Here is a 14,727-nt window from a genome sequence, read left to right as displayed (position 1 = left end):
GGGAAGCGGGCAGTGTTAGCCGCCGTGCCGTGTCGGGCTGACGAGGATAACGACCCTCCCGGACGGGCGACCAGCCGGGCGCACGGAAGCGGAGAGGGGCGGCCGGAGGGAGGGAGGGAGAAGGCGCAGCCCTGCCTTGCCAGGCCCGTTGCTGGGGAGACGCGCCTGGCGCGCTCCCAGTGGCTGCCCGGGCGCGGCGCCCCCTCCGCCCGCTCCGGCGGCCCCGGCGCTCCGCGGGCCCCGCTCCTCCGCCCTGCTGGCCCCGCCCGGCCCGCGCCCCACTGCGGAGCCGGGAGCGCCGCCCGCCCCGCCAGGTGCATCGGCCGCGCCCCCCGCGGCGGCAGCGAGCGCTTGGCGGCGGCGGGGCAGCGCTGCGGCGGTGGCGCCTCCCCGCGCTGCGGAAGGTGACGGGAGGCACCCGGTGCCGGGCCGAGGATGGCTGGGGGCGAGGATGGGGGGCGGCCTCGCCGACGAGCCCCGGGGGCGGAGGGCGGGCGCTGAGGGACACCCGCCCCGGGCCGAATTGGCGGCAGGTGCGGGCGGGGTTGGTGGGGTCACGGCGCTGTGCCCGTGTGTGTGTGTGTGCGAGGAGGTGGCTCGAGCAAGGATTCCTCCCCATCCGGGGACGCGGCAGGACGCTCCGCACGGACACACCGGCCGGCTTCCTTGAGCGAAACGATGTAGGCAAAAAGGAAAACCCGGGCCCCGCGGAGGTCAGGAGCGAATCGGGCAGGCGGGACTGCTGGCACCGCCACAAGCCAGGATCGTGGCTTTTCAGTACTTCCACGGACGGGAGGTATAACTGAATATGTTTGGTATCAGATCCACTCATCCCTTCTGGAGTTTCTGGTTCTGTTACAGAGACCTTTTAAATTGTATGACTTTTCCAGGCAGCAAAATTAATCATTCCTTGTGGATACTGGGTTTTTTCAAGATATGCTGAAAATACTCGGTGCTGGCCAAGCCATAGGCACATCCTTGATAAATGCATCGTTTGACACTGTGCATATGTGAAACCCAAATTACAGCCCCGGGTTCCTGTTTCAGTTTAGTGATTTGAGTAGGTAGGACCATAGGTACAACAGGCAAATAAATTATCATCCCTTACTGGTCCCCCACATCAGTGGCATCAGTGGCATTCTCCCATGAACTGTGCTCACAAGAGGTAAAGTCCGGCAATGGCAAAATAACAAGGATTTTAATGTTATGTTTTTAGAGAGTGTTTATTACTACAGACCTACAGTACATTTGAGACAGTGGAAAGATTCTTGTTGATTTCACAAATTATTTGTTTTAATCCCTATCAGTAACACTTCTGCAGATGTTTTTGTGTTTTTATTAGCTAATTAAAAATTTTTAGTATCTTACAAGTAGAAATTTCTTTCTGGGATCTGATTTTCTCTTACAAAGGATAAAAAAAATAATCCTTATGGAGACCTATCATTCCAGTACAGTTGTCCACAGTGAAGTATATTTTAGCTACAAAATGTAATTTACATAGTTTGGAATTTTCAGGACATGAAATTATGTCTTCTCCGATATTGTCAGCAGGACACAGAACTGAGCACATGCATAAAGTTATTAGGTGGAGAGATTCTATAACTACAGTCTTTCTGATTGAAAGAGTTTGATATAAATAATTTAAAGTATATAAATTGTATAAATTTATATACTTAAAAAAATAAGTATAAAATTACTTGATATAAGTAATTTTAAGGCCTGATTCTGTGTTCACAAATGTTTTATTATGGTTTAAATAAACAAATGTATAATCACAGGAATTAGGATTTATAGTTTAAGTCCTTTGTCACAGCAGAGTCACAGTGGAAAACAGTAATTTAAAACTTGACTAAAAGGTTGTATCTTGTTACCAGCCACTTGAGCTTTAACTAGTTCCAAAAAAGTTAGCCTTAAACTAAGAAACCCCCTGCATTCTGAAGCGTCTTGATGTCCTCTGTTAAGGTAGCTGTAATTTTCCTGTATTTCTCACTTGCTTTTGATTTTGTGTGCAATCACATGCATTGCTTGATAAATACCTTCTGACATGCGTGCTCTGCATGAACCGATTTCTTCAAGTTTGCTGAGAGCCTCTGAAGAGGTGCCAGTATTCCATGAAGAGCTAATCATAAGGCAGGCGTATGTGCATAAACCTGCACATTTATGAAAAATTAGCTTAGAAGCAGATACTAAGGAAAGACTCGGGTCTTTAGGAATTTGTATTGTTGATGTGGTTGGATCAGCAGATGGCAAATATGACTCAGTATAAACGTTACATAATTCTTCTTGGGGAAAACAAAATCTCAAGACTGTGCTCTAACTGAAAAGATCATCCAGAAAGCTGTTGAAGAACAGTATGGAGAATCGGGATAGAAATATCAACGGAGCAGATGCATGCAGTAGCCAGCAAATTGAGGAAGATTTTTATGAATGTAGTGAGGCTCAAAACATACCCCAGTAAACTCATCAGCCTAGTGTCCAATGAAAAACTGCAAAGGCTAAACAGAGGATTTAGTTTCATTAGCAAATAGAGCAGAACACAGTTATATCAATGTGAAAAGGAAAAAGGAATGTAGGCAGCACTATTTAATGGAAGGATTAAACATGGATAAATTCTAAGGGCTACCAAAGCAAAGAATTCAGAACATGAGTTGGTCTGTTTCCAGAGATGAAATTGATAGTGGACTGTAGTAAGTAAAAAAAAAATCAAGACTGAGTTGAAGGTAAATGGTCAAACCCATTAGATTAAGTAGGCTCCTTTGTGTTTTAAATGTTTTACATCTTTGTTCCTGGCAATATCAGGACAACACTGTGGAGAGTTAAAAATTTTTTGTATGATAAATATATGAACTAGACGTAGAAAGTGGAGACATAGCTTTATAATTTGCAGCAGTTACAGATGAGAGAAATAATTTGTAAAACAGCCAAGAGATCTTTCAAAACATTGTATGCTTTTTGAACAGCAGAATTTTGATTCTATGATTTTAGTATTTTTGAAGACATTTTAAGTTATGACCACTGCAGCTGTCAGTGTCTAAGTGGCATCACACTTTCAATCTTGAAATTCCTCTTAACACAACATATGCTTTACCTTCTGTTTTCTTCCATTTTCTAAAATACCAGAGAGAGTAGTTAGCCTACCTAGAAATTCTTTAACTGGTTTGTCATTTGAAAGGACTGGAAGTGACTGTAATAAGCAGGGAGTTTCCTTAATGTTTTACAGTGCAACTATCACTTAGCTTTGTTCTCATACGGGCGTGACAACTTCTTCATTTCTTCCTCCTGCAGTCTCCCAGACATAAAGGCAAATTAACTCCCAGACTTAAAGGCTTTCTGACATTCTGTGACTTTCCCCTCTCTATTTTCAAGCAGAAGCATAGGAGGAGTATGAAAAACTGAGTTGCAAGTATTGAAAAAAACCCTAAATCTGTGATATTAAAAAATAGTTGTGTAGAATAGCAAATATACTAACATCTTATTTCAGGACTATCTATTATCAATTCACACTTGTAAAGATTAAGGAAGGTCTAAGATTCCTATTACAAGTTCTGAGGGATATTCTGCAAGAGAGCTCAAAATGCTGGAATACCATCAGTTCTGTTTGATGGTATAAAGTAAATTAGCATTAAATAGGCCTGATTATTATTCTAATTTTTTTACACCCATGGTAAGTCAGGGACAAAGACTGCAAAGTTGCCCAAGAGGAAGTACTATTTTTCATGCACCTAGATGGCAAGAATTTTTCAGTCTTGATATTGCCTTTTGCTCTTTATGGTATATATATATATAGTGTAAAAAAGAAGCTGTGAACTTCAAACAGCCATGACTGTATTTGTGTTTGCACTGCTTATCTAGGAGATGTCTAAACATCAGGCTCAGAGGCTAAGTCCAAAATGGAGGTCCCAGGAGCACATCTGAGCTCTTGAGGCCAGGCGTGATTGCCCACCATGTCCTGGTTCCCTGCCAAGGTGAAACCCAGACACACATCAGCCTTCCTCTGAAGGCCCTCCTCAGGGATAGGCTCAGAAGGGAGATGGCACAGTGGACATATCTTCGGTTTAGATAACTGGGACACACCATAATACTCACATGATGCTTTGTTTAGCTCTCACCACTGAAATATGCAAAAGGACTTGCATCCTCCCCCACTGTAAAAGAAAATTATAGAAACTGAAGGTACTAAGCCTAACTCACGAGGGATATAAAAACATCAAGGGTGCTATGGTCTCAAAAGAGTGCGTGGATTCTTGGACTCACGAGGTTAAGTAGAAGCTAAAGTAGCGTGTAAAGAAAAAGCCATTTTTGATGACTTACCCGCAACAATCCTGTCTCTGACCATACAATTCTGACTAGATCACATTTTCTCTAAACACTTACTTCCTTTCAGGCATGTTGTAAATTTGCAATGGAAAAGAATATGCCAGGAAATGGTCCCTTAATGACAACAGCAGGATGCTGTCTCAGCATGTGTGCTGACCCCACAACATCATTCTTATGGGGCTCTGAACACACTAAAAAAGGGCAAGAAATTAAACTGTTATTTTGTCATGCAGCCACTGACCTATAGAGTCATCTGAATATACCATGGGAAGTGTGCTGCATTCCCGAGGGCTGAAATGTCCCACTGCTGGAAAGTCACAAGCACACACAGACTGCAGGTTGGGTCAGCACTGGAGAGCCGAACCTCCAGGATATGTGATGGGATAGTGCTGACAGTAAGGCAAATTCATCTGCCGTGCCATTTCCAGTGCAATTGGAATTTTGCTTTGATGGCAGATGCAAAGGTTAACTCGTATATCTATACATATCTTTACATGTATTTCTTGTGTGACAGCAGGTGGGATTAGCAGTATGTTTATTCATCCAATCCTTCTGCTCTGTGCTAGGTTTACACCAGTTTGCTATCAAAATATGCCTGAGACTATTTTTCATGCATTAGAGAGAAATGCACAATCAAATGTGAATACAAGTTGAGAAGAGCAGCATGCTGATTAGATGCCCCAATCCAGTGTGTGCTGACAGATATAGTACAGTATTAAAGCTTTGCCTGTGCTGCTTAATGCACAACTTATTGCATAAAAAAATAACTTGTTTCTACCTTTGATGCATTGCAACCCCTTTCGGACTTTAAAATATTTTCCCCTTCTTATCTTCCCTTTGAGATGTGTACAACATTGCCTACACATCAGATTTTGACTGCCTGAAAGAAGGATCATAGAGAAGTCTCAGCTGCAACATGCAAGTGATGAGGGACCACAACTGCAAGTACAGACAGCTGTTAGAATTGTGCACAAGTGTTATCCTTGCTCTCTGTCAGCATCCAGGAAAGCACCACCAGGGGACTGGTGCACTGTAAGGCAGTAGTATAGCTGGAGGTATTCTGCCAGGGGGTTCCATTCTGGTTTTGTCTCTTCTAATAGCCATTATGTATTAATATATAGTGGTAAATCACTTCTCATAATTAATATAAACGGTTGAGCAAACACTCATACATCATACATTCTTCAGGTGTTTGTGCTTGTGGATACACATTGTGATGACCAATAAGGCAGGATGTATTTGAAATTTTAACCGTGCTGCTGTGCAACACATAGCTTCAGACCTCACTGGGTCCAGAAGAGAGCATGGTGAGTGGAAATGCATGGTGCATGCAGAAAAAAATAGAGTATATATAGGTAACGATCTGGGAAGGCTCATAACTGTCTATGTATACTTAAAAGATGTAACTGTCAGACTGAGAGCTGGGCAGTAAGAGGTGTACAACTAGGAAGAATGGGAAGATGCTTGAAAGGAGAAATATATGACAGATAAATTTATGATTAATATCACAGTGGGAATTAACATGGAACCAAATGGACACAGCACTCTTTTTTCTCAATATCCAGTGGATATAGCATTGTCAGATATATGAGGAAAAACAGTCTTCCACTGATTCTCTTACTAGCTTTAATTTACCAAATCCTTGCAAATTCTAGCTTTGATGCTTATTCTTAACACAAATGATGCAGGCAGCTAACTTTGCACTGGATTCTTGGGTCTGACCAGGGTTTTTTCAGTCAACATAACTATTTGTGGTGGACATTTCAACTACCAGGCCAAGTCCAAGGTGTTAACTGAAGTTACCATCCCATAAGAAAAGGGTTTGTTGAAGCAACTAACTAAAGAAAAATAACTTGCCTGGACCAAATTCAGATCGCCAAATACTCTGCAAAACCTCAAATCTAATACTCATGAAATTAAAATGGTGAGGTGCAAGCTATTGCTTCAATTGGCCTTGGCACTAGATGAGTGTAAGGTAGCAAATGTGATGCTAATGCCTCTTAAGGAACTTGAAGGGGGAGAGTTGGAGAACTACTGAGTCTGATTTCCATGCCTGGCAAATTGGTAGACATCTTCACAATAGTGAAGATTCAGTACAGCTTTTGGAGAATCAAGTCATGTCTCATGTTTCTATTAGAGTTCTTTCGTGGAGTCAAAGAGCATATGGAAAATTGCAATTCAATCAATAGATTGTATTTAGCTTTCCAAAAAGCTTTTGACAAGGTCCTTACAGAATACTTTTAAAGAAACCAAATTGTTATTAAGAGGGATAATTCTCTTGTGAATGGACAATTGGTTAAGGGAGGGAAAGTAAAAAGGAAGAATAGCCAATTTTCACAACGGTGAGAGGTTGTCAGGACAGCCATGGAGAGGTCTCTCCTAGGACCTGCACTGTCCAGCAGGCTCATAATAACAATTTGCTAGCAAAACAGCAGGTTTCAGAATAGTTTGGACTAAAACTGAGTATGGAAGAGTTCATTGTTATAGTAGATAGTAAAACAGAAGGTGGAATTCAATATTGACAAAAGAGGAATAATTCTCTAGTGGAGGGAGATTTTGGATTCCCCTTTTTCAATTCCAAAACTGCTGTTACATCTCCGTCATCTTGAATTATTTGGGACAGTTCTATAATGATGTCCATTTAATGCTATATGGTAATCAAAATGGCAAATAAAATCATTGGGAATTGCTAGGAAAGGACATGAGCATGTATAAAACCACTGAGTTTGTCCTGTATCAAAAACATTACATCAGTACTAGGCAAGGTACAGTAAAGGAGAAGAGGTATAATCAGATGTATAGTATGTACAGCCTTCATAAAGCCTAAATAGACTGCGCCACTTCGGGTTTACAAAAATTATAACCATAGGAAGATAGAGGTATATAAAATAAGTGATACGAAAAAGTTAAATATAAAACAATTATCCATTATTTTTCCTAAACAAGAACTAAGAAATCACAGTGGTGAGGAGACAGACTTAAACCACATTAATGTACTGTTTTCGCTGAAATATTTTAATTTAGAATAGGCTTAGGGTTGCTTTGTATTCCACTTGGAAGCGTGTGCTCTTATTTTGATAAATGATATTTTAGCATAGAGACTGTTACGTATGTGTGCACACTGATAGCAACACAGCACAAATAATAGGTATGTAAGCTTTGCTTATAGTCTTGCTAATCTGTCTTATCTCAGGTTACTGCCTTGTATAAGAATGTAGTCTTCATATGTAAGTTAAAATACACAGCACATTGTTTACTGTGGTTTTGTGCAGTAAATGCACAACCGCACAGTGACTCTGATGTTAAGAGGACTGCTGCTATCTGCCAAAAGGAATAATTAATATCAAATTTGTCAGAGATGGCGATTTTGTGAAGCTGATACTTTGCTCCTAGCACAAGATTAGGGTCCTTATATATTTTATTCCGTTAGCCCAACAGTAAAAAGCTTCTTCATTCTTAATTACTTCTTCAAGCCCCACAAAACAACATTCTAGAGTGTTTATTAAAATTTGAAAGCTACTCCTGCACTGCCTAGGGAGGAAAGTTATTGCTTTTTTTTTTTGCATGAGGATGTGGTTATGCAGTAAAATTCTAAATCTCATTTACCTCTTGTGTAACTGGATTACAGAGGAAAATATTAGCATGAGTAATTTGCTTCCTAATATGCAACTCCCTCATTTTGAGCCTTCTAACAATACAATAGATTTTGGTCCAAAATAATAATTGGTAAAGTCTATGGCTAAACCAGCCAATTCATTTAACTTATGCTTATTATTTATCTGAACCGAAGGTGACTATCAACCCCAGGCAAAAAGCCCTACTAATTTTAATTCAGCAGCTAAGTTAAAGCTAATATCTCAGAGGCAGAACCATGCACAAAAAAATATTACATGTAAGATTTATGTTTTAAGAACACAATAGCATATTGACCTACCCCAGAGCATCAGTAGCAAAGGTAGCAGAGAGGATTACAGGAAGATCAGCCTATCTGTGACACTCTTCTAACTGGAACTGATTCAGCAAAACACATTTAGACATTAATCTGGATTCTTTTACATTGGAAGAAAACAGCTATGGCTATTTATGACAGATGTTCTATTTCCATATTGTATTAAGAAAATAGAGTACAGAGACACCCTCTGCTGTGGATATGCAAATAGGCTGGCATCATCCTAGAAAAATATGCAATAATTAATGTAAAGTAATCTTTAATCAAATAATTAAGTATAGCACAAATTGGAGCTAAAAAGATCCACCTCCAGTAAAGAGGTGCAGGATAAGGGGAGTGTATTAAAGAAGGCTGAATAACTAAGGTAGGATGAATAATTCAAGTAGGAAAATCCTGAAGTTGCATAAATCTGATAACTGCTGTTTTCTTCCATTTGTTTCTCTTTTCACACCTGTGGACCTGCTGCACACTGTAGTTTCTTCAAAACGGCTTTTGTGATGGCAAATCAGTGAGCTTCTGTGACACTACAGTTGTATCACATATTCCTTTTTATAGATACCGTATATCAAGAAGATACCGTATAACATTTTTAAAATTGAAAAATCAAAATACGGAACTGCCCAGTTTTATTTTGATGTAAGCATTTTATCAAACTAATGCTTCTCTGAGCAATATCCCAGTGAAGACACTACCATGCATAAGCCTAATCCCTTTTCATAGAAACATTCAGGTTGGAGAAGACCTTTAAGATCATCAAGCCCAACCTTTAGTCCACCACTGGACTGTGTCAGATCTACACGTCTTTTAAATACCTTCAGGGATGGTGACTCCACTACTTTCCTGGGCAGTCTGTTCCAGTGCTTGACAACCCTTTTGGTGCAAATATTTTTTCTAATATACAATCTAAACCTCCCCTAGTGCAACTTGAGACTGTTTCCTCTTCTCCTATCACTTGTTTCTTGGGAGAAGAGGCATTTCCCCACCACCACCATTTGAGCAAGTAAAAAATTCAGATTTGCTGTAGAAGCCAAGTCAATTTCTTTTGTTTCAAGTAGGATTGTGTTTACATCAAATCACATTTTACAGTTATTTTGAATGTCTTGATACATTTTGTAATGCACCTGATCTAATGCACAGCGTGTATACAGTACCTAAACATTCATAGCACCTGATTTAGTTAGTATTCAGCTTCTCTTTGTTTATTGCACATTTCTCTCTTGCCACAATTTTTAAACTTCTTTTCATGGAAATTCTTAGTCTCTCTTTTCTACTTCCTTCTACAATATAATACCATCTTTCTCACAGGGAAGATTACCCTGTTAGGCTGGTTGTAGTGAAAACATACATCATGCCTAGGACATGTTTGTGTTAGAGCTCTGCCTCATCCTTTTTTAAGTATGTGCAGCTTCAGTTAAGTTTTGACAGTAAGTTCACCTCCAGTGCTTCAGTCTCAGACTCTTCTAGCAGGCCCATTTCCAGTGGATATCAGGGATGATACAGTGGGTGAGATCTCATGGTAACTAATATAACTATGTCTCCTGTTATTCATAAATCCCACTTTACCTAGGTTCTCTTGATTGGCATAAGAAGTGTCCAAGTGTCCTTAAAGTGAAGGAACATCAGCAAAGTGGAGATTATGATGGTGTTTGTCAGTTAATAGCCAGCTACTACATACAGTAAGATACTGCTCCACATACAGGTTTTATCACCAGATGGAGAAGAAAAAAATAAATCTGTTACTGCCTATACTGCTGCTAGGTAAAAACATTGCTTTTGACTCCAGCAGCTGCAGATTTAAAGGCAGCCACAATGACATTAAGGATGACAGCTATTCAGCCACACAGGAACACGTTTTCATGAATAAGGTGCCCAGAATTTGTTCTAGTGTATCGTTTTCCCTATGCTTATTTCAAATACTTTCCCTTTTTCCTCCTTTTTGACAGCGGTGACTTACAGTAGCTAAATAAGGGACATGTTTTGCATAATGAGAAGGCAAAAGAGATTAACTCTAGGTTGTCTTTGCCTACTGAAATATTTTGCCAAGTCCCATTTCAAGGAGTCTTTAAATCTTCTTAACGTTATGACTTTGAAGGAATACTTTCCTGTTGCATAAGCAGAAAATGCTTCTGATAATTGCAAAGGAAGGTTTAAGAACAGCGTTCAGGTCATGACCACTCCCAGATATATCTTCAGATGAGTATGAGTTGGAAATTTAACTTGTAGTTTTCCATGAGTTACATTGCCAACTGTCAGTGATTTGAAAGGATTCAGGATCCAGTTAAAGCAAATAGCTCTGATACTGCTTTAAAGAATTTCTCAGTGACTGTTTGCAACTTACCGTATTTCTTACATTACTTCTGGATAGGAAATGAAATGCTGGAAGTGATATATTTTTTATAAGTTTTTTAAAAAGCTGTTGTTTAAATATTTTCAAGTATGTATATACTCAAAAATCTGAATAGATTATATTTTTTTTGTGAATATTGCAGAAATATCAAATCTCATGTTTTAGAAGGAAATGATTCTTCTGGAGTCTTCTTGCTATCTTCCTGCTAAGTTTGAGCAGAGAAGCCTCATTTCTGCATCAAAGTCCGTTCAGGTAAGTGGCTGTGATTGTGTTGGTGTCCAGTATATTGTCATATTCTGCAACATTTTGGTATGTGGCATTGCAAGATGAGACCTTAAAAAACTCTCCATCATACCTATCCTGAGTTGCACTCTCTTGTTAGAAATATAATTAAAAAGTAAGTGGAAGGAACAAACCACATCAAGATTCCAGAGGAATGAAGAGACAGCTGCTTTCTGTGCTATTTTCTCTATTTGACAAAAATAAAGCGACCCCATTCCTACAGTAAATTTTATATAGAATGCTTTTCTCTCTGCTTAGTCATTCTGCCTGTAAGTTTTTGAATAACCAAACGGGATATAAAAAGAAGTAACTCCAGATCACTTACCACACACTATAGTGTTAATATAAAGTATCTTGTTAGATTACCATCTGGTGAAGGTAAGCATTTGTAAAGCACTACATTTGTTTATTCCCAAAGAAATACAGAAAACCTCTCTATATGCTCAGTTTATTAAAAATGGGGGGGGGTTCCTAGTTAGCAAGAAAATTGAACAAATAAATTGTTGATATCACGGTGGAGTTGTTCATCTGTACAGTGACAGGAAAACCAGACAAAATAATCCAAACTTTTGACAGATAATGACAAAGAACAACAAATCTGGTAAACATTTTACCATAAAAGGGACAATATGTACAAAAATAAGCTTTTAGAATTTATTTAAAGCTAAAGGGGGGAAGAAACGCTAACACTGTTCAGGCAGTTCATGTGATTTATTTAAAGAGGAAGTGTGCCATAAAGAAGGCAGTAGAAACAGTGGTAAGCCATCCAAACTAAAAGTGAAAAAAAAAAAAAAAAAAAAAAAAAAAGCCTGGTTTAAAATTTATAAGAACTCGAGATTCTCCCCTGCCATTTTCTAGCGCGATGCGGCTGTTGATGGGCGAAGGCGCCAGGCGCGCTGGTACCCACGGGGACGTGAGGCCGCCAGTGACTCCCGCACTGCCACCAAGCGGCGGCGGCGGGAGGAGCGCTCTGCGCCAGTCGCGGTTTTAAACGAAAAACTACTAAAAAATTCGCATTCTGGGAACTGGTTAAGCACGGTTTTTCTTACTAGTAAAACATTAACCGTCATAGACCGCAGTATGGTAATTCTCACTGCAAAAGTATTTTTCCAGTGTTGAAAAACTTCAAGTTACTAGAACAATATAATTACACTGCTAGAAGTATTTAGGACAGTTGCACCTTCCGTGGTAATGGTGTACTGAGGTTTGCAGACAATATGAAGATATCCAGATTTGTTCCACAGATAAGCTGCTTAGAGGCTGCTTCTTTATTCAGTGCTTGCTGGCTCAGACGACCACTTCTGAAGTGCTCATTTGTTCATGTCTCTGTCAAATGTTTAAATTACTTACCAATTATCTTAAATTAAATCATGGTGGTTTAATGGTAGGACATACTCTGTCCTAGGAGAACTGCATTAACCAGTTCGAGCATTATGCTCCACACACTCACTACCAGCTTTACTCTCACAGAAGATAAGGCATAAGTGCATCTTATTTTTACTTCCAAAACAATGCTCTCAGAAATTAGACAATGCAAGATTTCATACTGACATTACATGATTGAAAGCTTTAGGAAATACATATATTCCACTTTCACTCATATGAAAATGGGTGATGGCAACTAAAGGGAAGGCAAGAGATAGTGAAAAAATAACAAAATACAGATACTTTAATGTAACTGTTTAGGGATGGCTTGGGCAATGGTAGACAAAACCAAAATGACCTTTTAAAATAGTTAATATTTACCCATTTAAGTAGTGGCAATATGAAAGATTCATCTCTTTGGGATGCAAAATTTACCCCTTATTTTGGGAGAGAACACAGGCTATTAAGAGTATAGGTTGATTTTTGAAAATTCAATTCCTGCAACTTGTTTCAGCTAGCAAGTAGTGTGACACATAGTTGCGAGACATTCTATAATATTTAAAAGCTGTCAGTTGCAAAAGTAATTTTTAAATATTAATTTTAAAGTGTTAAAAAACTATATTTCATAATTAAAATTGTTCCTGATTTTTAAGTTTTTATATAAGCATGCTAAAAATACCTAGAACTGTAACTACACAGCTTCTATTTACTATCAGTCTTATGATTAACACTTTTTCTTAATTTTATCGAGAAATAGAGCTTTGTTCCTTCAGCAAAGACCACTATTCCTATACAAGTTTTGCATCCCTTAATACTGATTAGCGTGATCTTTGTGCTGTTCTTGCTTTCAGGTTCCATACTAAGCAGTACAAGATGAGGAGAGGCACTGCCACAGAACTAATCAGAGTATAGCTGAACACAGCCTTAGTGCCTGCACCACTTGAAACCACGTGTTAGCCTCAGGACATGAGAGATGTGCTTCAGCACTACAGAGCCTGCCACTAGGTTCACACTGACAGGTATCTTCAGGCAGAGGAAATGGGGCTGCTATTCAAAAGCTAGTCAGCAAAAGTGAAGTGGCATGGGTTGGAATTAAAAAAAGATAAAGTTGTATTGCAGGGCTGTCAAAAATTCATTTCCCTACTGGGAGGGATGAATTAGTGGATTTCACAGCAAGTGCCCACAATTTCATTGCTACTTAACATATTAGCAAGGTCATGTTCTGTCCCTACAATAGATAAAAAGACATTGAATTGTATCAACAGCTGAATTGGAATCTGAAGTACTCTTTAAAATTTGCAGATGGCAACAGTGAGCTGAAAATCTACTTCAAGCATTTTGTGATGAATGTTTTAAGAACTAGACAAGCACTTTTTTTTTCATACAGAAAACATTTTCCTCATCATTACTTACATGAAATCTGGTCATTGTGGAGAGTTTGCTTCTGCAATACCTTACATACATTTTGTACTCTTGGAATTGTAGATGCTTGATAAAGTCTTTACCTTTATTATCACATTCCCCTTACATTTATTGTAAAATTATTTTGAATAAAAGTAACCATTAGCATGTCAGATTGTAGGAAGTGTTCTATAGCTAGCAGTTATCCTTTAGAGATCAATTGTGATCTCAGTTTAAGACTCCCAAGTAAATTCCTAATCAAGACAGTGTCCAAACAGACATTGCTAATGGGACTGGGAAATAAAGGACTTAGGCAGGAGGGGGAAAAAAAAGGCAGTTCCCTCCTAGCCAGTGCCATGGTCCCTTGCACCAACAGCCATGGTGGGCTTAATCCAGGGAGCAGGGACATCAGAGAACAGGCATGATCTCCACAAAGCTGCCTCTCCAACAGGCCTTTTATAAGTAATACTGTAAGGCCACATAATTTTGATTTAAAACTGGTGCTTACCAACAACGGTAGGAGTTGGTGAGAACTGGAACAGGGTGTGCCAGAATGATTCAATGACCGAGCCTGGGAAAGGGCACAGCCTCTTCAGGGTGAGCTAACATGAAAGCTTCGTTAGGCATTAAAACAGGATTTCTAAACAAGCTAACAAGTGTTCAACTGTAGACCAGTTAAAATTTCCATAGAAAATAAAAATAAAACTTGCTAACAGTTTGCCTGCAGGACTTCTGGAGTCAGTTTTCAGTATACACTGAGGTTCTCCAAGTTCTTTGCAGAATAAAAGCAGTGATTCATTCAAGAAGCTCTACTGATTGCACAACATTTCCTATCTAGGATTTAAGGAGGTTGTGTACACTGGCAGAGCATGAGGATGAATTAAGCCTTTCTTTGTTTTTAATCTGAGTCTTTTCATAGCTATGTTTAGTATAACCTAAATGCACTTTCAAAAGTTAATAAATTGACTTTCCCTCTGCATTTTTTTCAATAGCAAAACTCATTTCAGAGTGACACAGTACTATCACTCTCAGTGTTGTCAAGCTCACAACCAAACACACCTCTCTC

The 14,727-nt window shown here is 39.3% G+C and overlaps 1 long non-coding RNA gene across 2 annotated transcripts; it reads left to right on the top strand.

Annotated features, from left to right (window-relative positions):
• The first annotated feature begins 330 nt into the window (after positions 1-330).
• Positions 331-14,640, top strand: LOC113997360. Of its 2 annotated transcripts, none has more exons than XR_003544087.2 (3): positions 331-796; positions 10,756-10,865; positions 13,112-14,640. It is a non-coding gene; the product is annotated as an uncharacterized LOC113997360 (long non-coding RNA). The 2 variants fall into 2 exon arrangements; XR_005564543.1 differs by lacking the exon at positions 331-796 and adding an exon at positions 5,005-5,624.
• The last annotated feature ends 87 nt before the right edge of the window (positions 14,641-14,727 follow it).

The sequence above is a fragment of the Pipra filicauda genome, unplaced genomic scaffold (genome assembly GCF_003945595.2).
Source record: "Pipra filicauda isolate LSUMZ 115617 unplaced genomic scaffold, ASM394559v2 scaffold334_size1588553_pilon, whole genome shotgun sequence".
NCBI lineage: Eukaryota > Metazoa > Chordata > Aves > Passeriformes > Pipridae > Pipra > Pipra filicauda.
This window is presented reverse-complemented; position numbering and strand designations above follow the sequence as displayed.